General features: G+C 48.2%; 1 pseudogene; it reads right to left on the bottom strand.

Moving 5' to 3' along the window:
- Positions 1-20907: 20907 nt before the first annotated feature.
- On the bottom strand, positions 20908-22720 carry LOC137418120 (repressor of RNA polymerase III transcription MAF1 homolog; annotated as a pseudogene).
- Positions 22721-26863: the final 4143 nt, after the last annotated feature.

The following is a 26863-nucleotide window of genomic DNA, read 5'->3' as shown; positions in this document are numbered from 1 at the left end:
CACTCCTCTCCAGTCCCTCACTCTTCTCCAATCGCTCCTCACTCTCCTCTCCAATCGCTCCTCACTCTCCTCTCCAAACGCTCCTCACTCTCCTCTCCAAACGCTCCTCACTCTCCTCTCCAAACGCTCCTCACTCTCCTCTCCAAACGCTCCTCACTCTCCTCTCCAAACGCTCCTCACTCTCCATCTCCTTGCTCCTCACTCTCCAACCCCTAGCCCCTCGCCCTCCAACCCCTCGCTCCTCGCTCTCCAACCCCTAGCTCCTCGCTCTCCAACCCCTAGATCCTCGCTCTCCAACCCCTCGCTCTCCAATCCCTCACTCCTCACTCTCCAACCCCTCACTCCTCTCCAATTTCTCACTCCTCTCCAACCCCTAGCTCCTCACTCTCCAACCCCTAGCTCATCACTCTCCAACCCCTAGCTCCTCGCTCTCCAACCCCTAGCTCCTCACTCTCCAACCCCTAGCTCCTCGCTCTAAAACCCCGAGCTCCTCGCTGTCCAACCCCTAGCTTCTCGCTGTCCAACCCCGAGCACCTTGCTCTCCAACCCCTCGCTCCTCGCTCTCCAACCCCTAGCTCCTCGCTCTCCAACCCCTCACTCCTCGCTCTCCAACCCCTCGCTCCTCGCTCTCCAACCCCTAGCTCCTCGCTCTCCAACCCCTCGCTCCTCGCTCTCCATCCCCTCGCTCCTCGCTCTCCAACCCCTCGCTCCTCTCCCGTCTCATTCATTTTGGAAATGGAAGTTTCCACACAATGCATGAATTGTCACAATCCTCAAGAGGAAGTGTCTCGTAATCATCAAATGGCAAGTAAATTACATTGTGAAAATTAAAGATTTAAAATAAGCCTATTTAAAGTGTATGCGCACAAAACTAATTTAAAAAACGAAGAAATATCTCTCGGTAATTTCCTGAAGCATATTTTAGTTTGTACTTCCAGATAGTAATGTTGAATGAAATAAGAACGAAGAAATATATGTCGTTTTGTGACGACTGTCATCAAAAGTAAAAGTAATATATCTTAATGGAAAAGAAAAAGCGAATTTTTAATATTTGTCGACATTTTCCCCGACTGTTATTTTAGGCGGTGTATTATCGTGTATAATGGTGGCGCGATTTTAAAAAATATATCTCGGCAATTTCCCGTGTGTGCGTGAATGTTCTCAATTATTTTTGACACCGAGTCTAAAACCATCGATAAAAATTAAAGCAGATGATGAATTCGAGATAAAATCGTGAGGGTGACTCAATGAATGGGCTTTATTTTACAGGCCTTTGAGAAATCATTTCGTTCTATAAACGGAAACTTTCATGGGATTCTCTTCCCGTTTTTTTTCAACCGAGTCTAAAACTATGTTAGCGACTGTTAAAAATGAAATGATATATCGAATTAGAGTTGAAATAAACCTGTGTGAGAGAGAAAGACAGCACGGGCCTAACTAAACAGGCCTCAAAGCTATTTGAGGTAATAAAATGGTGGATATTTGTTTACATGAAGCCTCTCCAAGAATGGGTGGAGCTACTGTCTAAACGGAGTAAGCCACACCCCCGGACAGACAGACAGAATCACCTTCGCCTAATATATATATGTATGTATGTATGTATGTATATATATATATATATATATATATATATATATATATATATATATATATATATATATATATATATATATATATATATCGATATATATACAGTGGTACCTCGGCTTACGAGTGCCCCAACGTACGAGTTTTTCGGGATACGAGCCGTCGCTCGGGCGGTTTGTTGCTTTGGGATACGAGCCGAGATCCGATGTACGAGCTCAAAAAATTTATTTTTTTGAATTTTCCGGTTGTGGCTTCCGGTTCCGGTCACGTGGTTATCTTGCCGTGAAAGCATCTCTGCTTGGATATAAAACACGCAATCGTCGAAATACATTAGCGAGGAATCTCCTTGCTCCAGCCGGTGACGTCATCGGCGGGGATCCCCGCCTCCAGAGTGGCTGGTCACGTGACCGCCAAAGCGTGTCGCGCGTGCGGGTATAATGAGCTACACCTGTGGATCACGTGACCACGGAAGCACGCCTCGCTTGAGAGGCATGGCTTTCGGTTTGCGTTTTGCTTTATAAGGCGCGATAAATGGGCTTTTGAGTGTTAGCGGTTCATGGCGTTGACGGTTCATGACGGTTCATGGCGTTGACGGTCAAAAACCCATTACATCAATTTTACCAGGCACTGTACAGTAAGTACAGTGGACACCAAATGCACGGTGGAAGGCTAGAAGTAGAAGATCGTCCAAGACAAGTGAGAATAAGCCATACTTTGGAGATGACGTCATTCGCTGGTCCGATAACCAAAGATGTGGTATAAAAAACCAGGTGAGCTAACAATGCAGCAATGAAGGAATTCGGCCAAGGCACCGGCACACAACGACCTACCTACATCGAAAGACTCAATGCCAATGGTGACAGAAGCCAAGACGGCCGGCTTAAACACCGCCGAAAGACCACGGTGTACCAACTTACGATGCAGAACATCTTGCACTTAATATGATGACAACAGGTGCCATCCTCTGACGTACCATTACAGGTACAGGTACAGTACACGTGAGCACAGAGCAAAAGTTCACTGAAACCGAGATTAAGAAAAAAGAAAAAACACCTCGTGGTCCGTGCTCGATATCCGAGTTTCAATCTTTTCAAACACATGATGCTCTCGGTCACGGTATCTCCTGCGAGCTGCTTCTCCTTCAACCACACAAACAACAACTTCTCCATATCTTCATGGATAGAGGTCCAGTTTATTTCTTTACATTCTCTTGTATTATGTACAGTATATACGAGGTCGTGCTTGTTTATACATTATTTGTTATTTATAAAGTACATTTTTGTTATTTAAAAGCGCCTAACAAAAAAAATTGGTGTTTTTTTTTTGAGGCTGGAACGGATTAATAGCATTTCAATGCATTTGAATGGGAAAATTTGCTTTGACTTACGAGCGATTTGGCTTACGAGCTCCGTCACGGAACGGATTAAACTCGTAAGCCGAGGTACCACTGTATATATATATATATATATATATATATATATATATCGATATATATATATATATATATATATATATATATATATATATATATATATATATAGCGATATATCGATATATCGATATATATATATATATATATATATATATATATATATATATATATATATATATATATATATATATATATATATATATATATATCGATATATATATCGATATATATATATATATATATATATATATATATATATATATATATATATATATATTATAGTTAACAAATCGGTCATAGAACGAATTAAACTCGTAAGTCAAGGTTTCACTGTATATATATATACAGTGAAACCTTGACTTACGAGTTTAATTCGTTCTGTGACCGAGCTTGTAACTCAATTTGCTCGTTTCTCAAATTAAATTTCCCCATTAAAATGAATTGAAATGCTATTAATCCGTTCCAGCCCGCCAAAAACCACACCAATTTTTTTTTAAATATACAGTATATATAAAAATAGCTCGCGCTTTATATTTCACCTGTATGCAGCATACAAGTTGGCAGGATGGCCTGGACTGGAGGTACGCACACTTGACTCTAAACTGTCCAGCCTGGGTTTGAATCCCGACCCAGCTATAACCTGTCATGGGTGAATCACAGGCAGGGTGATTCATCAATGTGTGTACCGCTAAACTGGGCGCCCCGTTTGCGTCCCATTAGTTGTTGGATGTTAAGGATCTCACCGTGTTTTCCACAAAGAGAAGGCGAGCTATCGCCGGCACTCTGAACAAGTTGTGGCCTGGCATGCTCTTCTCCTCTGCCGTTATATACGTCCTCCTCGGCATCTTTTTCCAGAAGAGCCCTGTCTCGTCACAGTTGAAGATTTGCTGGGGGATGTATCGTTCGGCTTCTATCAGTTCGGCAAAAGTTATAATAAAATCTTCAGCTGCCTTCACATCCGCCTCACCAAGTCGACAACACGCACACCTCACTCATGTTTTTCGACGATTGCGTGTTTTATATCCAAGCACATCATCCTCTTCTTCTTCTCAGTACTGCCCTTGGCATTCAATTTCTTAGAACCCATGGTTAAAACTAAGAAATTTTCCAAAATAACCAAAATGCGAAAACAAAGCAGCAGCTATATACGGCAGAGCTGCTTGCACGGCAAGATAACCACGTGACCGGAACCCACCTGGTGGCGGGTGACGTAAGCTCCAAAATAACCAAAATGCGAAAACAAAGCAGCAGCTATATATGGCAGAGCTGCTTGCACGGCAAGATAACCACGTGACCGGAACCCACCTGGTGGCGGTGACGTAAGCTCCAAAATAACCAAAATGCGAAAACAAAGCAGCAGCGATATACGGCAGAGCTGCTTGCACGGCAAGATAACCACGTGACCGGAACCCACTTGGTGGCAGGTGGCGTAAGCTCGTAACTCAGATCTCGGCTCGCATCTCAAAGCAATAAACCGCCCGAGCGACGGCTCGTATCTCGGAAAACTCGTAAGTTGGTGCACTCGTAAGTCAAGGTTTCACTGTATATATATATGTATATATATATATATATATATATATATATATATATATATATATATATATATGTATGTATGTATGTATGTATGTATGTATATATATATTGTTGCGGATTTGGGGGTCGGCACTCCCCTTATCAAGGGGGGGGGGGTTAATCCCCTTGTCCGTGACTGACCGACCCGAGTCCTTTGAAGTTATAACGCTCCTTCCGGTCGGTATTAGCTAGGGTCATTGGTCAAGGAAGTCCCAAATACCTACTTACTAACCCGACGTAAAGCAGGAATATAACTCCTGCTCGAACCACGGACGTGATGGTAAATGCCGAGCGGTTAGCAATCCGCGGTCCGAGCCGTTAACAAATGACTAAACCCGATTCTGAGCGGTTTCCAAATCATGCCACAGGTACTCAATTGAGAAAAGACGAAATCGATCAGCTAAGAAGAAACCAGAGTATAGGAAGAACAGGTGAATTTATTTACAATCAAGAAGAAGAGGAAACGAAAGGAATATACAGGAGGAAGAAGAAGAAGAAGGACACAGGGCAATCTTATCTATGCAATCTTAACTTAACGACCCCAGGACAAACAGACACACTCACACGGGATGGTAGCTGGTAGGGGAGGAAGGTCCAAGCAGATGTCCAGGCTCCTCGTCCAGTCCCGACTCGTGCAGTGGTGGTGATGGAAGCAGGCCGGCAGCGCGTCGTTGTCGTTGACCGCGAGCGGACCTTACGTATATCGGGGGGACTGGGAGGCTACGGACGTTATACGTATTTCATGCCAACACTCTCTCTCTCCCGATTAATGTTTGTCAAAAAGGGCAGTTCGTATCAGAGGCAGTTCGTATCAAACGCAGTTCGTATCACAGGCAGTTCGTATCAAACGAGCTCCCTCACGCAGTTCCTCAAGTCCCCAAGTTCGTGCAAAAGGAGCCCGCCGAATGAGGTCCGTGGAAAGAAGTCCGTCAAAGGGCTTTGCGCGCGCGCTTATATAATGCGCTCACAGATCAATGCGCGCTTCATCAAACCACGCCTGCCAGTGAGCTCACCTCAGCCCTGGTTGGTTGGCGAGGGCTCACCAACTCCACCCTTGACGGCGAGTTGACAGGGCCTCGCCTCGTTCTTGTGTCCCGCCCCCTTTTTCCTCGGCCTGAGACCCCATGTTCAATGGCGTTTGGAGCGAGCGCTAAGGCGACGAAGGCTCAATGCAGCGAACGCTGCTAATCAAACCACGTGACAATTTGGGGAGAGACAAGCCCCGACTGTAGGGGCGCATAATGGCGTAGCTTGGAGAGAGCAGCTACAAAATGAACGGAAGGGCCTATTCTTATTTAATTGACACAATGCAGATTCTACTATTGGGAACACGGCCTTATCTGACACATAATAAGGAAATAACTAAAGTTCCTATGGTGGCCTTCGTGTTGCATATGGACTAATTAAGGGTGCAACCTTTAACCTTTTAAATGATGGAATATTTACAAGAATTATTTACAAGTGAGGGTTCTAAAAACTGCAACACTGCACCCTCCTTTCCTCCAGGCCCGGCCCGGGCCGAAACAACTTTAACTTAGTGTGACACTTAGGTGTGGTTACCCTCTACTTTTAACCTCACCCTGAGTGCGACAGTTTTAACACTAAATATGTCCCACCTGCTGCATTGCATCCTATCTAACTGACTCATGCCCACAGACTAACCGAATTGCGGAATTATATCGAAACTACACATTTAGCCGGTGGGGAGCATTATTTACAAAAACACTAATTATTTACAAACTGTCACCCAGGACCTGTCTTTTGTGGGAAACAAGAACAAGATGTTTTGAGAAGAGGAAAATCATTGCACTGCACTGCACTGCACTGATACACCATACCATATGCACCAAAAATAATGAATGCACCAAAAGCACCATAAATGAAAAAGGCACAAAAACAAACATTTTTAAAATAATAAATGATGCCTTGTGATGTCTTCTCTGCTGGGCCGCTGCTTCTGGTTGTCTTCTTGCTTGATGTTGTTTATTAAAAGGGCACACACCGCGTCCGCTTTTTATTACTCAGGGCTAGCAGGGCCACCTCCGGAGGTCCACCTGCATGGCATGGAGGCCACTTTGAAAACAGTGGTCCGCAACCAGATACCGCTGGCAACAATGGTTGGTCCCAGCAGAGGTGCCAGGCCACAGTACGCGTGGTCCATAAGGTGGTGCTAGGCCACAGAACGTGTGGTCCATAAGGTGGTGCTAGGCCACAGAACGTGTGGTCCATATGGTGCATCAGTGCAGGCCGGAGGCAGCAAAGGTGCGGGCACACAACTGTGGTCACCTGCACACTCCCCCCCCCCCACCCACGCCCCCCCCCCCCCCCCGCCGGGCTCAAAATAACAATGGTCCGTGAGTGGGGAAGGAAGGACAAGCAGATCAGCGGGCAGGGGCGCAAGGGTACACATCAATACAAAGCAATGCAACATGAAGGGCGCGGGAGAGCGAGCCGAGAAAGCCCGTCCCTATCCGTTCGTCACCCCCCATGTCACCTACTCTACCCTTGCCCCTACCCCGTATTTACACAATTTACAAATTACAAATTCGTCTCTAACGTCTTGTCTTTCCCATCCCCTCTATACCGAATCCGTCATCAATCCCTCCTAAGGAGGAAGAGATGGAATATCGAACAATGTCTCACCCACGTCGAGATGCGTCTTTCATTCCAAATGCTTGCAAAAACATGGTGTGGAGTCTCATCACCTTAGTTGAGTGGATGCGGATGGTGCGAAGAGATTTTCTCCTATCTACCTTCTAAATGACATTAACACTTTATACTACCCGGGGTCTTGCCCTGCCAAACCATTGGCCACTTTACACTATGTGGTTCTAAAAATCAATTCCCATTGACCAAACTGTGGTGCCTCCCAATTTGGGGTCTCACTCCCCCGATTTTCTACCTGTGCCCTCGCACAATTTCTGGGCTGGGTCGTGTGGCTCACCAGCAGGTCCGCTCACCTGCACACCTCTGCCACTGCAGTTGCCACCCGAGCTTACCTGCTCCTCACCCTAACCTGGGGAAGGCCCTCTGGCTCTCTCACCCCGCTACCGCCTTCTCTGGCGTCGGGCTACCCGGGTCCTTCTCTGGATCCTCGGGCCCCATTGAACTCTAGCTGGCTCCCAGAGCCTACCTGCGGCCTCACCTGGCCGACAGACTACCAGTGGCGGAGTGCTCAACCAATCACACACACTAACAGGCCACACGCCCAGCCATTCCATACACTCCTGCACCCATTCAAGCAGTACTCTGCTACTTCCGCACTACAGATGTCAATATCCAACCACAATTTACCTACTGCCTCTACCTACCTTTACACTACCCTCCCCGGGTACTCATGAAGGGGTCCATCCTTCCCCCATCCACTCCTTCGCACCATACACTCCACTCCACTCATTCCACAATACTCACTCCACACCATTCATTCCACACACCTGTACTGCACTTGCACACCAAGCAAGCCAATGCACTCAATGTCATCAATACACACACATCTTTCATAAGCATTGCCTCTCAATTCCTCATGTCATCCAAAACTTAAAGCTCATACACACCGCATCATCTGGCTATCTATTGCCCTTCTAAGATTAGTGCTTCCCTGTCACCCCTTATACTATTGCACATCCCTCGTCGTTATCAACCATCTAACCTGGCTACGTCCCCACTACCTATACAATGTTACTATTTAAATCTTGGTCACCTATAGTCATCTCTAGTTCCCTATACATTATCCTAACCCTCCCGAGCTAGTTTGGTACTGCCAATCCCCATAAATCTATAGCTCCTTTGCCCAAATTAGTGGAGGTGAGGGATGGTAGAGCCACCATCCCTCTACCTCGGGCATCTCCCACTATCACCCCCCAGTCCTCTCACACTACGAGCCTCCTTCGTTGGAGGTACTGGGTCCCACCTCGGCATCTAAAGCCAAGGCGATCCATGAGGGCGCCTGCTCGCCGGTGTAGGGTCTTATCTGATCAGCATGGACGATCCGAGGGAGGGCTCATGGCCCCATCTTGATCTTAACGACCACGTCACAGACTTGCGACAGGACGACCCCCGGGCCTTGCCAGGGAGAGGTGAGTTTGGGGCACCTACCCTTCCACCTCCGGGGATTGAAGAACCAAATCTTCATCCCCGGAGCGTACTGACTCCCCTGGCTCCGGTGGTCGTACTTGTGCCTCATCCTGGCCCCCACCAGCTGGAGCTGGCGGCGGGCGAAGGCATGGACCCTCTCCATGCCTTCCTCTTAAGTGACGTGCATAGCCCTCCCTCGGCGGGATATCCGTGGTGTCTGGCACGGGACCGCAGTGCAAGTCGGCGGGAGCCCCAACTCCCGCCCATACATAAGCAACGCCGGACTGCATGCGGTGGCCCCATGCTGGCTGGTTCGGTAGGCCATTAACAAATACGGGAGATGTTCGTCCCAGTCATCCTGACGGGTGGTGGTGAACAATGCCAGTTGTTGGATCAATGTTCGATTAAACCGATCCACCATCCCATCAGATTGTGGTATTGAGGGCGTTGTTCGTCTTTCTAATTGACAGGAGTCTGCACACATCTTTTAGCAATTGGCTCTCAAAATTTCGACCCTGATCGGTGTGCAGCTCCTGTGGAATCCCATGCCGGCATACAAATCCTTCCACGAAGGCCTGTGCCACCACCCTGGCTTCTTGGTTGGGGAGGGCGTAGGCCTCCGGCCACTTGGTGAAATAGTCCATTACAACGAGGATGTACTTATTACCTTGGCGGGTGTGGGGTAGCCTTCCTAGAATATCCATGGCCACCCGCTCAAGGGGGACCCCCACCTGGTGTAATTGAAGGGGGGCCCTCATCCTCCGTGCTGGTCCATTTTTAGCAGTACAGGCGTCGCATCTCCGACACCAGTCCTGTATGTCGCGCCCTATATTTACCCAATAGAACCTCCGGCGGACCCGAGATGTTGTCTTTGTCCTGCCCAAATGGCCGCCGGAGCGGGTACCATGCACCTGCTGTAATATTGTGTTCTTAAATTTGTCAGGGACTATTACCAACCAGGAAGTTCTCTCAGAGGGAACCTCCATCCATTTGCGATACAAGATGTTGCCTTTCAATTCCAGGGTCTGCCACTGAGCCCAATTTGCCTTTGTTGGCGCCCCGAGGGGGGTGACCTCTTCCCCATTAGGTCTTTGTCCCAATCGAACCCATTCGTACACCGGGTCCAGGACGGGATCCTCCCGCTGGGCCGTGCTCCAAGCCATTGTTCCAAATTCTTCATCTGCGGTTAGTGGCAAAATTGGCCCTCTCACCCGGGTTGCACGGACGACGAGGATAGGGGTGGAATCGCCCAATTGTTCCTTCTCCTCGTGTCTCACACAAAATTTGCAGTTTTCCCCCAAACAAGGACGCCGAGAGAGTGCATCAGCATTCCCATGGGCCCTCCCGGCCCTATGGGTCACACTAAAATCGTACTGCTGCAACTTTTCCAACCACCTTGCAATTTGGCCCTCCGGTTCCTTGAACCGAAGGAGCCATTGCAAAGAGGAATGGTCAGTTCGAACCAAAAATTTCCGCCCGTACAAGTCAGGGTGGAAATGGCTCACAGCAGCCAGCATAGCCAATAACTCTTTGCGAGTGACGCAATAATTTCGCTTGGGCCTACTCGTGGCCCGACTATAATATGCGATCACTCTCTCCACGCCCTCCTGTGTCTGAGACAAAACTGCGCCCAATCCTTCCTGGCTTGCATCCGTGTGCAGGGTAAATGTCCCGTCACTAGTGGGGTAATCTAAAACGGGTGCGGTATCAAACACCCTTTCAATGCTAGGAAGGCCTCTTGGCACTCCCTTGTCCAATTAAATCTCGTCCCCTTCTCCGTAAGCCGGTGAAGGGGCCGGGCCAACTCTGCAAATTTCGCCACAAAACGCCGGTAATAGGAGCAGAGTCCCAAAAATCCCCGCACGTCCTTGATGGTACGTGGTGCGGGCCACTCCTCCACCGCTGTAATTTTGCCTGGGTCTGTTTTTACCCCCTCGCGACCGATAACGTGACCTAGATAGGCCACCTCTCTTGCAAACAAAGTGCACTTACTCGGGCTAAACTTCAACCCTGTCTGTCTGAGGCACCCAAACACCTGGTCCAAATTAGCTATGGCTTGGGGAAATGTTTTAGCATGCACCAGGACGTCATCCCGGTACACCCGGCATGACTGCCATGGCATGCCGCCCAGTACATGCTCCATCAATCGTTCAAAGGTGGCGGGGGAGTTACACAAACCAAACGGCATCACAGTGAACTGATACAGCCCCTTACCTGTGGAAAATGCCGTTTTCTCCTTCCCTGCCCTATCCATCTCCACCTGCCAATACCCACTCTTGAGGTCCAAGGTTGAGAACCAATTTGAGCCCGCAACGGCATCGAGGGTATCGTCAATTCTTGGCAGGGGATATGAGTCCTTGAGTGTCACGTTGTTTAGCTGGCGATAGTCCACACAGAAACGCGTGGTCCCATTCTTCTTTTTGACCAGCACAACAGGTGACATCCAAGGACTTCCCGAGGGCTCGATGACACCTGCATCGAACATTTTTTCTACCTGCTCGTCAGCTTCCTCCCTCTTGCTCCAAGGGAGCCGTCAGGTGGGCTGACGAATAGGCCGGGCCTCACCGGTGTGGATCTGATGTTTCACCAGGCCCGTACGTCCAATATCCTCGGAGGACAAGGAGAAGATATCCAAATGGGATTCAATTAATTTGTGTAACGCCTCCCTCTGGGTACCTCCAACTCTACACTACTACGATTTACCATCTCACAAATGCGATCGGGCCAATTCCTAATACTTTTTGAAGGTTCCCTCTGGGGCCGACTCGGCTGGACGTTCTCGCCCCTCACTGGCACGACTTCGTTAACTGGGGTGCAGCCGGCTGTATTCGTGCCCCTTACGATGGTGCATGGTTCTGTACTAATATTAATTACCCGGACGGCCACCACCGGCCCGTCCGTTTTTACGAGGGTGTGGCCCACGATTAAACCAGGTATGGATTGCGCTGCCACCGGTTCGACTAGGCCGCAGGACTCCTGCCATGTTGGGCGAGCTGACCACCGGGCCGGCACTATGGCCTCGGCCCTCGGAGGGATGGTCACGGCCTCAGGAGCCTCCAGCTCCGCCCTTTCGGCCGTGCTCACCCCTCCAATGGTAGCTCCTCGACTCCCACTTGCAGGGTCCCCGGCACAAATCGATTTTACAACCGCTAGCAGTCAACAAATCCAACCCTATTAGGCATGGGTCGCACACCTCCGCCACCCAAACCTCTATCTCGCTCTTTACTGACCCCAACTTGAGGGTCACAAAACCACGCCCTATGATCGGAGCCGTTACCCCGGTAGCCAGCTGCAAACTATGATTTTCCAGACGCTGGATTTTATCCCAGCCGTCTGCACTCGAATTAAGGATCACAGGGCTGATGATCGTGGCGCCAGCTCCTGTGTCCACGACGGCGTCACATGGCGAGCTGTTGTCGGAGCTTCGGATCCGGAAAAGCCTGGATAAAGTGATCCAGCGCCAGGCTTTCCTGGGAACGCGCTGCCATGTCAGCGTGTGCGATTCCTACTGTGCGGCGAATTCCATGGGCAAGTTCCCCGATGGTCTCCTGGGGCTTGCATTTTCGCTGAGCAAGCTGAGCTTTAACAAGCTCGCTTTGCTGTTCAATGCCGAAACGATTAATTAAGGCTGCGCGGAGGGCTGACAGGGTGAGAGCACCCCGTGGTAAAGCTGTCAGCACCTCCGCCGCCGCGCCGCGCAGTGCCCCCACAAGGTGTACTCCACCTTCGTCTGGATTCCAACCGTTGCCTCCACATACATATTCGAACTGCGCCAGGTACGCCCTCAGATCACTCTTGCTGTCATATGGCGCGAGTAGGACCTTGTGGGTGCCCGAAGGCAGGACCCCGTGCGTCGCTCCTTGCGGGGTTAGCGCGGGGCCGAACCGTTCGGGCCCCCACAGTACACTATTCCCGGGGGGCTCTCGTGCATCCCCCGTCCCTCTGAACACTACCCCTGTCGGTGTCGATGCCTGGGTCGCCCCTCCGCAACCTGCTACCCACTCCATACCCGCACACCCTTGCTCACCAATACCTCTCGCACTCCCCATGGTCGGACATCCTTGCACACACCCTCTTTCCACGCACTCTGCACCAGTCGCACAACTCACCAGCGGCCCCTCACGAACGCCCGGGTCTAGACCAACACCCAAGCTCGCTGAATCTCCCCTCACACCATATACATTGCCGAGCATATCGCCACTCACCTCGGCACCTCTTCTCCTTCGCTTCTCCTCCGCCACCTGCAAACTCTTTATTTGGTCAGTAAGCACATCATCACTCTGTGAGCACAGACCTTGCACCAATTCCATCACCTCCTCCTTTATCGCTTTCTTAGTCTCCCTCCATCTCTTCTTAATTTCACTTACCCCCTCTTCCACTTCCTCTAGCTTCTGCTTCACCTCCTTTATTTCCCGGTGCGCCCCCTCAATTTCTTCCTCTAAGGCCACCTTGGTCGTTTCTATGTGCATCCTGACTTCCCGTTCTTTTGTCTCCATTGCCTCTACCACCCCCTCTAACCTCTTCGTCAGTCCCTCATGTACCATCTGACATTCCCTCTTCGTCGCTATTAATTCTTTCTTTATTTCCTTCTGGGTCGCTTTCAACCCTCCTATCACCGCCGTGTTCTTTTCCACCTTCTCCCCAAGCTCCTTCTGTCCCACTGTCAGCTGCCCTACTCCCTGCGTCAACTCCTCGATACCCCCCTGTAACCTAGCCATGCTGTTCCTCACCTCTCTCTCCATGCGCTCCTCACCCCGCTTCACCTCGTCGCGTACTCCCGCGACCTCTTCGCTCACTCCGCACCTTATATCCTCTCCCATCTCTTTGGTAGATGCCGCCCTCATCTGCTCCAAATCATTCGTTTGGGCATCCAATTTACTTTCCAACCCATTTTTTACCTACTCTATCTGATTCCCCATCTGTTTAATTTCCCGGGTGGATTGCTCCCCTATTTCCCTCAATTTGCCTTCCATATTGTTTTCTAGCCCCTCTAACCCATTCTTCACCCTTTCCATTTGGTTCTCCTGGGTGGCCATTCTATTTTCCAACCCCGTTAACCCATCCTTCATTTCCCCAATTTGATTACCCACGTCCTCCAATTGGCCCCCTAATTTGCCTTCGAGCCCCCCTATTTGGCTTCCCATGTCATTTCTCAATTCCCCGATTTGGCTTCCCATCTCATTTCTCAATTGCCCGATTTGGTTTCCCACTCGTTCCAATTGTTCTCCCACCTTATCCATACTGTCGTTCTTTTTCTGCATTTCCGCCATGAATTGGGCCATGAAGGCTTGCATTTCGCCCACCCCCATTGGTGCAGCGGGTGCGGCCCTCGTCGCCGCCATGTGCGAGGCGCCACCATCTTGTGCGCCTGCAACCCCCGCTACCGCCTACTCATTGCTCTTCTCCTCCCTGGGGTCCTGGATTGCCTCTAACTCCTCATTCTCCCCTACCGGCACCCGATCACCTTGACTATCCATGGCACGATTTTAATTTAGGACATTAAATAAAATTTCGGCCGCTCAAAATTTCGACCAAATTTTTAGATGGTTTTTTTGGGGGGGGGGGGGGGGGGGTTCGGGTCCAAATCCACTCCACGACACCAATTGTTACGGATCTCAGAGACGGCACTCCCCTTAGCAAGGGGGGGGGTTAATCCCCTTGGCCTGTTAAGCTGGCCGTCTCTAGTCCTGGTACTTATAACGCTCTTTTGCGGGTGAAATTGGTCAGGGTTATTGGTCAAGGTGTTCTCCCGAATACCTTTACCAATCCCTCCGCAAAACAGGGAGACAAGTACCGCTCGAACCACGGACAAGATGGTATTTGCCGAGTGGTTTAGCAATCCGCGATTCGAGCCGTTAGCAATTGACTAACCCGATTCCGAGCGTTGGCCAAATCGTGCCACAGGTACTCAATTGGAGACAGGACGAAAGCGATCGGGGGAAAGAAGAAACCAAAGGTAAGAAATAACAGACATTTATTTACTATAAACAAAACCAGAACCAAAGAAGAAACGAAAGTAATATACAGAAGAAGAAGAAGAAGATACACAGGGCAGCCTTAAACAGTCTTATATTATCAACGCCCAAGACAGACAGACAGACAAACAGACTTACATGAAAGGGGAATAGCAGGCAGGAATGACTGGAAGAAGGAGAAGGGTCCAGGTGGGACAGCAGGGCTGGAAGGTTTGGCAGAGGCACAGCAAGGAGGTCCGCTCCAGGTCCATGCTCCGGGCTGGAAGCGAACAGCCAGCGGCAGCTTCATGTATTCGTTCACGCGGTAGGGCTTTCCAAAGCAGCTTGGCAAAGGGCTCCGCGCAGCTTCGTCTCTCTCAGCCAGACCTCACCACGTGCCGTCTCCAACCCAAGTCGACTCTCGTTCATCTCCGTTCATCTCCGTAAAAAGGCTTCGCGCTGGCGCTTATATTACGTGCTTCTAAATCAATGTGCGCTTCATAGAGCCACGCCCGTGATGGTCTTTCGTCAGCCCTGGTTGGCTGGTGGGGGCTCGCTGGCCCTGCCTCTGGTGGTGCGTCGGCGTGCCACGCCCGTGACCTGGCGGCTCCGCCCCCTTCCTCCTCGGCTTGACCGCATGGCTAATGGCGGTTTGGGGCCCACAACCGAATCAAGGCAAGGAGCAGCGAACGCCGCCCGACTGTTACTTTGCGGAGACGATTGGGGGAATTGAAAGGGACCTATCTTATTTGATTAATGCAACGCAGATTCAACTATTGGGAACAGGTCCTTAACTGAAACACATAATAATGAAATAACCACGGAGAGGTCCTATGGTTCGCTGCGTGTTGTACATGGACTAACTCGGGTGCGATCTTTAACAAGCCAATTGATGGGGATATTTACAGGGGAACATTTATAAGGGAAACATTTACTAAAATTTACTACTCGTGAAGGTTCTAAAAACTGTAACAGTGTGTGTGTGTGTGTGTGTGTGTGTGTGTGTGTGTGTGTGTGTGTGTGTGTGTGTGTGTGTGTGTGTGTGTGACTGTGTGTGTGTGTGTGTGTGTGTGTGTGTGTGTGTGTGTGTGTGTGTGTGTGTGTGTGTGTGTGTGTCGTTCTGCTTGATTCATGTTCTCACTCTACCAGCATGACATGCTAACAAATATTAAATTTTGTCCTTTTTTGACACATTTAGATGTCCTTGCCTTGCGTGTACCAGAAGAAGGCAGTGGCTGAAGCTGAGGAGCCACAGACAGAGACACTTGAGCACCACTGGATCGTAGAGGACATGTATACATTTGAAAATGTGGGTTTCACAAAAGCCGCAAATGGAGCTGCAGTTGGTTCGGAAACCATGCTCCGCTACTTGGCTTGTGGAGATTGTGGGACCGGGCCCATTGGCTGGCATTCCCCCTCCATTGTACCACACGAATTTTTCGTGGCCCTGAGTCGAGTCAAGCACGAATGAGGGCTTTAAGATATATTGTGGGTCATTAAATGTGTACACAATGGAGCCAACTAACCCTTATAACAGCCCGAGGATTAATGTTCCAATGTGAGAGCCTGGTGTTTCACTGACCACCGCTAGATTTGTACTCGACGTGGAACTCGGACTTGTATACTTTGCAACTTTAATAACATTTGAGCATTGTCGGTCCATTGAGCGTGGCAAAGCCGTGTGGCCACGATCTCATCACACCATTACCGAGTCATCTTCCGCCATTTGTAAAAGACCTGTACGTGACACCCTCTGCTTAACTCTGCATAATAATTTGATGGCATGCACACAAAGTTGATAAATGTTTTGTTTTTTAATCATATGAAAATAATAAATGTGCACACATTTATATAATTGTCAGACAAATGTCAATGCTCTTCAAAAGAATGCAACTATTTGACACAAGTCACTCAGGGAAAAAAGGAATCCATTTTTGAGAAGAACAAAGATTGGAGGTCTTAGGTCGGGTCGGGAGAAATAGGTTTAAGGGAGGAAATATTGCCAAGGCAGCGTTGGGGACTGTCCAGTATTTTTGTGGTACCAACTAGGCCATCAAAACACTTACACACGCTATTTGTACTGAGTCCACTATGCCCCACTTGAATACGACTGCCATTGGCTAGTTTTCTCGAATTGCGTGGGACGTTGTTACTGCATCGAGAATGAGTTTAAAAATCAAGACCGTTACCTCCTAATGTAAGAAAAGTGCACTGTGACATGTTTAAATTCGTACAACGTTACGCATACCTGCTCGGTCCATCAACAGAGGAGGGTGCAGATTGTGGTATTCAATTTGAAGCGAAGAAATAAACGATCGATTTATTGTCCCCGTCGCACCGCGGAGCGAAAGGGGGACTATGGTTTTCCCCTCCGTCCGTGCGTGCGTGCGTGCGTGCGGGCATGTGTGCGTGCGTAAGTGAAGGACCGAATTCTAATTTTGTGTGTGGGTGCAACCCACGTCAAAATCCAAGATGGCCGCCGCCATGTATGTCTGAACCTTGTGAGCGGAATATCTTGAAAAATAAGCGAAGTACCAACTTCTAATCTGGTGTGTGGGTGTATCTAGGCATAAGGAAGAACGCTATTGAAAATTGGGTCGCCACGTCAAAATCCAAGATGGCCGCCACAATATATATGTCTGAACCTTGTGAGCGAAATATCTTGAAAAATAAACGATCGACTAACTTCTAATCTGGTGTGTGGGTGTATCTACGCATAAGTGAACGCTATTGAAAATTGGGTCGCCACGTCAAAATCCAAGAAGGCCGCCTTGCGTCTTCCACTTTGTCAACACATCACTTCACCGACGGGGGACCTAGGCGTAACGCTTGTTTGTTTGAATCTGGGGAGCCTCCGCCAAGACCCTACGAATATCCACGCAAGCCCTGGTCTTCTCTGCAGCCGAATACTGCACCCCAGCTTGGAGCAGAAGCCCACACGTGAGAAAGGTTGATGTTGCCATGAACAACACCCTCCGCATTGTAGCTGGTTGCTTGAAGCCTGCCCCGGCATTCCACCTGCCAGTCCTAGCGGGACTCGCCCTGGCCGGCCTCCGACGGGAGGCTGCTACCCTCGCCCTGGCAAGGAATGCCCAGAAACACGACTGGCACATCCTGCACAACACCACAACGATAGTGGCGCCTCCAAGCAGACTCAAGTCCCGCCATTCCTACAACAAGGCGGCACAAGAGATGCTCAGTTCTATCCCCGAGGACCTGTCTAGAAGCGCATGGCTTGCGGCATCTTGGAAGCAGGTGTGGGAAACGGCCGGGCCCACCCGCATCCACCGCTACATCTGGGACCCAGGGAGGTGGTGTCATAGGAGAAGACCTACCACGCCTGCAATGGACCTTGCTGAACCGTCTACGTACGGGGGTCGGCCGCTTCAAATCATCGCTGAAGATGTGGGGCCTGGCAGACAGCGCCGCGTGCGAGTGCGGCGAGCCTGAGCAGACTGCCGAACACATAATTACCACCTGCCCCCTATACAGACCACATTCAGAAGCCGGCCTCTTCGACGTAGGACCAGAGACGAGGGCATGGCTGCACGACACTGAGCTGGCCATCTGATGATACACGAAAGAAGAAGAAGTTTGAATCTGCTTCCCTTGCCGGAACGGTCGACTCATCCAAAGGAAACCATTTTTTTTTTTTTGGTTTGTTTAATGTCCTGGAACCAGCTAACGAATCACTGGAAATTCCAAACAAGAATGTCTGATGACGTTTTAAAGCTAGCGAATTCTCTCAAAGGATAAAAGTTTTACGGACGGCGCGACGCTGGGCTTCACAATTTGTCGGTGGTCGTGGCTTCAATGGCAGGAGGATCAGAGGATCCTCGCCGAGCTGGAGACACTTTAAAGCAGTTAATATCAAATCAAACAAAATGCAAATTTTTTTTTAAAAACTCAACAACTTACGGTCTGACACCACTATGCCTGCATTAGCTGCATCACCAAACAATTGCCTGTTCTCATTCACGAGTAACTGTTTCCTGGAAGCTGGACTAGTCTGGAGCAAGTGTCTAAAATTACAGTGCGGAGGACGGGTTCTGATCTGAAATTAGCACGGACGATCAATTTGTTCATTAAAATAATGTTGCCAAAACAACATTTGTAAATCCAGTACCATAACCCCAGCTGCACATGTCGCGGCGACAACAGAGGTGCATCCTCACTATCACGTGGCTGAAACAAGCTGCTTATAAAAGGAAAACAACCTAACAGTACTAGTACCCCACTGCAAAGCCGCAATGAGCCGGCGAAGCCAAAGCCTCTTGCCACTATTTTACCCATCACTATGGCTTACGTAGGTTAGGTAGTAGGTAGGTGTAGTAGGTACCGTACCTTGTTCAAAATTACACCATTTGCATTCTGGGTGAGATTAAAATTTATAAAATTTCCTTCTTGATTAATTCGGTGAATTCCGTCTCAACTTCGGATATTTCTGGCCGTGAAAAATTACCCCCTACGGCCGCGAGATTTCGAAAAAATATTTCTTCGTCAATTTTAGAATATTTGACGCCGTTTTCAGCCTCCGAAACGTGGTACCGGTAAGCTTTTTTGAAATGTTTTTTCAAATGCTCGAATCTCATTTGTTCCGGTGTTTGGTGACGATTTTCGTTGAAAATAACCAGGGCCCATGCGGGCCAGTGGAACTAGGTTGGTCTTAAAGTATTTTAATTACAAATTAGAGGTGCATAAGATTGTGAATCAAAAAAAGATGGGTGAAACAAACTCCTATTGAACTTTTTCTCAATTTTTATGCATAATTCTGCATCCGCAAGATGGCGTCCTCCATGGAGTGATTTGGTTTTTGAAATATTTTTTCAAATGCTCGAATCTCATTGGTTCCTGTGATGGGTGACGATTTTCGTTGAAGATAACCAGGGCCCATGCGGGCCCGGGAACGAGGTTGGTCTTAAAGTATTTTAATTACAAATTAGAGGTGCATAAGATGGTGAATCAAACAAAGACGGGTGAAACTGAAACAAACTCCTATTGAATTTTTTCGCAATTTTTTATGCACACTTCCGCATCCGCAAGATGGCGGCCTCCATCGAGTGATTTGGTGCGTCAAAGCTTGGAATTCTCAAAGGATCCAGCAAAATCTGGCTTTTCAACATAATACGTACGCGTTCATTCACAACACCGGCTTAGCCGGCTACAAACCCAAACGGTATTCAAACAATTTGCTGAAGGTAAGTGTTAGAGATACCCAGACAGCACTACTTTAAGATTGCACGCGGTCACTCAATGGGTGAGGAAGAGTCGTGTTGGAACATCGGCCCGGCTCCACTCCTGGGCTGCTGGGGAAAAACAGTCTGTTAGCTGCTGCACAAACGAACCCGATGAAGAGCGAAGTTACATGCACAGGGCGACGATTTAAAAGTTCACGTGATGGAGGAAAATCGAAAAAGGGTCATGCGGGTTTTTGTCCCCCGTCGCACCGTGGAGCGAAAGGGGGACTATGGTTTTTCCGTCTGTGTGTGCGTCCGTGCGTAAGCGAAGGACCGAATTCTAATTTGGTGTGTGGGTGAAACCCACATCAAAATCCAAGATGGCCACCGCCATGTATGTCTGACGCCATCCATGTATGTCTGAACATTGTGAGCGGAATATCTTGAAAAATAAGCGAAGTACCAACTTCTAATCTGGTGTGTGGGTGTATCTACGCATAAGTGAGAACGCTATGGAAAATTGGGTCGCCACGTCAAAATCCAAGATGGCCACCACCATATATATGTCTGAACCTTGTGAGCGAAATATCTTGAAAAATAAACGAACTACTAACGTCTAATCTGGTGTTTGGGTGTATCTACGCATAAGTGAGAACGCTATGGAAAATTGGGTCGTCACGTCAAAATCCAAGATGGCCGCCTTGCGTCTTCCACTTTGTCAACTCATCATTTCACCGACGGGGGACCTCGGCGTAACGCTTGTCCCTAGTCCTCGTGGATAATCGTCTGCCTCCATTTCCTGTACTACTACAACTAATGATCCTCCACACCCCCCAAAAAATACCAAAAATCATTTTGTTTTGCAAATCATGCTTGAATAAATCTAACGGTCAACCTGGACAGGTGCAATATAGGTAATCTCTACATTGTTGACTTCCTGTGGCAGAGTGGACCGAGAGGTGCAAAAGGTAAATACTCAAAACGAGGCCAGTTTCGAGTCAAAAGGTCACGTAGTCATTTGACTTCTGATATTCAAAACAAACGGTATAATGCTCTCCAAATGTAAAACCAGGAAGTAGAACATCGTCCGGTGAAGGTGAACGATGAGAGGCCATGCCAGAATGGGGAGCAGTTGGGTGGAGTACGAGGGGAAGCACATCCTGCGGTGAAAGCACAAGTCAATGGGCATCTTACACGGCAAGGCCTGTCAACTTCACTTTCATTTAGCAACCGCATTCACCCAATAAATAAATAGATATGGATATACAAACAAACATTCTTCGACAGACGAAATTGGGTGCGAGCATTCACCTCCACAACATTCGTTAAATACAAGGACGCTACTTACCATTAAACTACCCTTCACATTGTAAGTAGTCTTCCTCGTCCAATACCATGTCGAGACTCCAGGGTAGACGAGAGTCACACAGCAATGAGAAACTGCTGCACACGATCATTCGCGCATCCAGGTGTGATGGAACATCCGCACGTCTCATGAAAAGACGGACTACACTTGCAGTGTCACAACGCATTTCAAAATGGCGTGCCTACCCGACGGAGCGGCAGGTCAGGAAAACGATCCTCTTCAACTTTTTGTTGTAAAAAAAAGTAGTTGAAGGACCAGAGGCTACCCTCTTCACCATAGCGGTCAGAAGCCAAGTCAGGATTGTAGCTGGATGGGGTGGGAGCACAGGTGATGCAAGCCAAATCACGACCGACAATCAGTCCAAAGCACAGGGGAAGATGTCATCAGTTCCAAAAAGAACATCCTCCATGAACCTCTAAACTTGGAGGCAGAGGGTTAAAAAAAAATTGCTCTCACCTGTAGATGTCACACTCAGACAGCACAATCTCATCGTCGATAGCCTTCCAAAGCGCAGGTCCGAGCTCGGTGAAGCGGGAGCCAGCAGCAGAGCCAAGGGGACTATTCACTGCATTCTCCACCTGCAGACACGGCCCACAAGCGCCGACACATTACCTTTCACTACTTTGTCCCATCTTACTAGTGATGCCCAAAAATCAAACTGCACACAAACCCAGGACAGCGACGGTTCACGGCTGAACACGTGCGAGCGGGCATGGCTGAAGTCGTGCGAGCGGGCATGGCTGAACTCGTGCGAGCGGGCATGGCTGAACTCGTGTGAGCGGGCATGGCTGAACTCGTGCGAGCGGGCATGGCTGAACTCGTGCGAGCGGGCATGGCTGAACTCGTGCGAGCGGGCATGGCTGAACTCGTGCGAGCGGGCATGGCTGAACTCGTGCGAGCGGGCATGGCTGAACTCGTGTGAGCGGGCATGGCTGAACTCGTGCGAGCGGGCATGGCTGAACTCGTGCGAGCGGGTATGGCTGAACTCGTGCGATAGGGCATGGCTGAACTCGTGCGATAGGGCATGGCTGAACTCGTGCGAGCGGGCATGGCTGAACTCGTGCGAGCGGGCATGGCTGAACTCGTGCGAGCGGGCATGGCTGAACTCGTGCGAGCGGGCATGGCTGAAGTCGTAATGTGGTCGAAAGGCGGAATTCAGAGTCGACATCAGGTAGTACAACGTCTTTCGACTGCAAGTGTCACACAAGGGGCCGTCTCCACCTTCCTCTGCACTCTGACACGCGACAAAAAGTGGGGAATATTTTTGTGTCGAGCGAACAAAAGCTTGAATACGCATCAAAGGAAGCAGGACATTGCATTATGGGAACATTTTAGCTCTGATTGTGCACAATAATTAGGTATAACTCCTTCCTGGGCTCACGGCCAGAGCCTGTGGTGGAGACAAGGCCTGCATGAGGTGAGGTTCTCCTTCCAGACAAAATTGCTTGAACATCTGCTTGTCATCTCCAGCCATCTTGCAAGAGTAGCTTTCAATCCTGTTAACAGAGACAGACCGTTGGCAGCAATAGCATCCCAGCAGCTTCCGAACAATGTCCATTTCTAAAATGCCGCACAGAACGTGAACCCACGAGCAGATCAGTGCACCGTTTCAAACCCTCCTTTATTACCCTTATTATTATCAAACTTAGTACATAGAAAATGAATTATGGCTTACATATGCACGCCATTGTTTTTCGAGATCAAATCCACGATGGCCGACTGGCGGCCATTTTGTTACTTAAGCATGTCTCCAACAATTTCTCGAACATGCATGGTCCAATTTTGTTCAAACTTGGCACAATCACAGCACATGATGACAAACACGTGCACCTCACTTTATTTTGCAATCTGATGAAAGATGGCTGACTGGTAGACTGGCGGCCATTTTGTTACTTAAGCATGTCTCCAACAATTTCTCGGACATGCATTGTCCAATTTTGTTCAAACTTGGCACAATCACAGCACATGATGACAAACACGTGAACCTCACTTTATTTTGCGATCTGATGAAAGATGGCCGACTGGTAGACTGGCGGCCATTTTGTTACTTAAGCATGTCTCCAGCAATTTCTCGGACATGCATTGTCCAATTTTGTTCAAACTTGGCACAATCACAGCACATGATGACAAACACGTGAACCTCACTTTATTTTGCGATCTGATGAAAGATGGCCGACTGGTAGACTGGCGGCCATTTTGTTACTTAAGCATGTCTCCAGCAATTTCTCGGACATGCATGGTCCAATTTTGTTCAAACTTGGCACAATCACAGCACACGATGACAAACACGTGCACCTCACTTTATTTTGCGATCTGATGAAAGATGGCCGACTGGTAGACTGGTGGCCATTTTGTTACTTAAGCATGTCTCCAACAATTTCTCGGACATGCATGGTCCAATTTTGTTCAAACTTGGCACAATCACAGCACATGATGACAAACACGTGCACCTCACTTTATTTTGCGATCTGATGAAAGATGGCCGACTGGTAGACTGGCGGCCACTTTAGTTGTAAAAAGCCTGATATTGAAGAAGTCCTCAACCATTTCTCGGACATGGATTCACCGATCTTGTTCAAATTTGGCACAGATATTGAATGATGGATTACATATGCGCGGTGGGTTAGAAAGGCTCTTCTTCATATTTGATGGGTGAATGGCAGGAAGGACAAAGCCAAATATTGAAGCGGTTTATCCGCTTAAATAAATTTAAGGATTTAGACAAAAGAGAGGAAATTTTAAAACAGTTAACCATAATTGTTCTGTTCCTGAATGCAAATCAGACTCACGGAAATAGAGGAAATACAAGAAATATCCATGGATGAGAGGAGTCAATTTCCTATTGGCTAGTTAATACTATTGGTACAATTAGATTCGTAAACAGGATTATAAATGAAATTGACATATGTGGGAAAATTATGTGCCAGGACCAGGAATCAACCCAAGGACCTCTGGTGAACCGTACCAGTGCTCTGCCATCTGAGCTATCTGAGCGACCCTGACTGAGCATGTCATTTTCCCCACACATATTTCTCACGTATATCAATTTAATTATTTAATTATGTTCATTAATCAAATAATTGCTTCACTACGCCCCCAGTGGTGTTTACAATAGAGGACATGGATTTCTCGCCCCCCCCCCCCCCCCCCATTGAGGAAGACCCTCTCTTGTTCATCTTGCACGTTGGTTTGCCTGATTCCAGGTATGGATGACGGATTATGCAGAGTTGTGGGTTCAAATCGACATGAAGGTGACAATAATAAATAAATAAATATATATATGTACTAATCTTTTGGAAACCATGCTGGAATCACCTTTACCCGGATTGTTGATGAACACCCACCTGGCTCACCAATGACTAATGTAATACCTGCCCAATTCAAACCACTTACTCAGACTGCAATTCCACCTTTTGTGGTCGACGCTAATGTCACCATCACACGGATCATCGTGTTTAATATTGAACACGTTTCTGAAGATTGCCATTGTTAGATAAAGTTGTGATATGGATGGAGAATTAGCACCGGCTACGTTTATATTTACGGTCGTAGTTTTTCGCCTATTTTTATGTTATTCAGTTTCATTATTTTTTGTGTTTAATTTCATAATCGTAAACATCAGGTGAATTCTCGTTCGTAAACGCAAAGCCATGGACAGCTCCGCATCGCACGGTGACGGATGCTTGTCGATTACAGAATCGTCGTCACAACCCAAGTCATCAATGTGGGTCACATGGTTTACTGTTAGTAAAATGACTAGTGAAACGACATCAGGTGTTAACTTCGTTATGATTATTTTGTTAACAATGTCCTTCTCCAAATTTGGAATTGTTACATCATAAGAACCACACAGAATTCCACGCAGCCAGTTAGTTCATGATAAGGCCAAGATCCAGAAGGATAGGAAACGTGACTTGGCGTATGGCATCGGATGTGGAGACCCATCACACACTGAGCCCTCCGCATGGGAGAACGTTGGCAAAGTCTTCAGGCCCGTATGAATCACCATCGTCGTCCGGCTTATGAAAAGGCTCTGCTGTGAATACGCATTTGAACCTGCACGGTCACAGTTTCGACAACAGTCAAGTCGTCTTCTTGGGTAGAGAAGAAAAGTGCTTTGCTCGTGGTGTAAAAGAATCAATTTGAGAAAGAGTTGAATCACCATCTCTCAACAAAAGGGGCGGTTTGCGATGTAACCTGTCACGGACGTGGGACAAGGCTATTACATCTGTCCCACGTCGTCTACAATCATCACGGGACGCTGGATTGGTCAACAGACCACGTGGCAATGACTTGGAAATTTCCGAGGTTCCTCTTCACTTGAACGTCTGCTGTGAACAAGACGAGTGGATTCTTGCTGAAACGTCGGCTCCTCCAACTTGCAAGTCCAGCTTTTTCAATTATAAACTTTTACTGATTTATTTCGACCGGATGAATCACAACAACGTGCAAGCATTTCCATGCTGTTTCTGCAATTTCCATAATTGGAACGTTTCCATCTTGTCCACCCCATGCCCATTTTCCCCACATCCCTAATTTCCTCCAAGTCCCCCTCGATTTTGTCCCCCAACCCTGTTGTTGGTGTTTCCCCTCTCTCCTTCTCCTGTTCCTTTTGCTCCGTTTCGTCCCGATCCATTCTACGTTCGAGCTCCTTCACGAACCTCGTCATTATACACAAAAAAGCATTTGTAACTCGACTCCAAGAAAATAAGTTGATTATATTTTATTATTTTCCAGTTTGTAAAAAGGTTTGGCTTCAGTTTGAAAAATCCCATAGGAAGGTCGCCCTTCCTTTAATTGTCAAATCATTCCTTTCCATTCGATTCAATTCCCTCCCCTCATTCTTTAGCTTCCCCTGCTGGCCCACAGCAGTGGAGTTAGTGATTGGCCTTTTGTATTTTCTGTGTTTCGTTTTCTGTTTGGATGTCTATAATAAGTTATTCATTTATAATCAAGGTGGAGTGACGTGTTCACTTCCATGGTGAAATTAGACTCTAAAGCAAATAAGTTTTGAGGTTAAGAGAACAGGTATCCACCAGACCAGTTTGGCAGGCCAAGCTTGCTGTGCCCTCTGGGTGTTGCAAGAGTTGCTTAATTAACAATAATGTGACGGATCCTGGAACCAACCTCACACAAAATGACCTGCATTCGTCATGGGCGCAAACACCATACGCAGCTTCTCCCACAGCGGGTGGACACATGGAGAAAGTGAGACGGTTACATTCCCCCCCCCCCACGCCTCCCCCCACCCCCCCCCCCACGCCCCCCCCCAGCCCCCCCCCCCCAGCCAGTGAGCATCACCATCGATGCTGCGTGGTCCAACTACCTTGAAATATCCGAAGCCCTGGAGCAGCTTCGTGGCAGCAACACCGAGACACAGGACACACAGTCAGATGCAGCTATTTGGTTGAATGGCATGATCACCTGACCGACATTTTCACTGTATACCTATTCTTTTGGAAGCCCTTTCTAACTGAGATGAATGACACCCACAAAAAATTCTTTTATAAATGCACAATAGTCATTGTTGATAATTGCTTTATCTGTGTGTAAACCACGTGATACTAAATTGATAAATAATCATTCTCAGCACTCTTTTGAAGGCTGATTATGAAAAGAACATCAGTGAGTGAAAATATGGAGCAGGCAATTTAACAGAGAGGATATCCTGGTCGTGGTCGTGGTCGTCGTAGTCGTGGTC

This window comes from Myxine glutinosa, chromosome 2 (genome assembly GCF_964187855.1).
Source record: "Myxine glutinosa chromosome 2, kmMyxGlut1.1, whole genome shotgun sequence".
Taxonomy (NCBI): domain Eukaryota; kingdom Metazoa; phylum Chordata; class Myxini; order Myxiniformes; family Myxinidae; genus Myxine; species Myxine glutinosa.
Note: the sequence above shows the minus strand (reverse complement) of the source record. Positions and strands in the feature narration are given on the sequence as shown.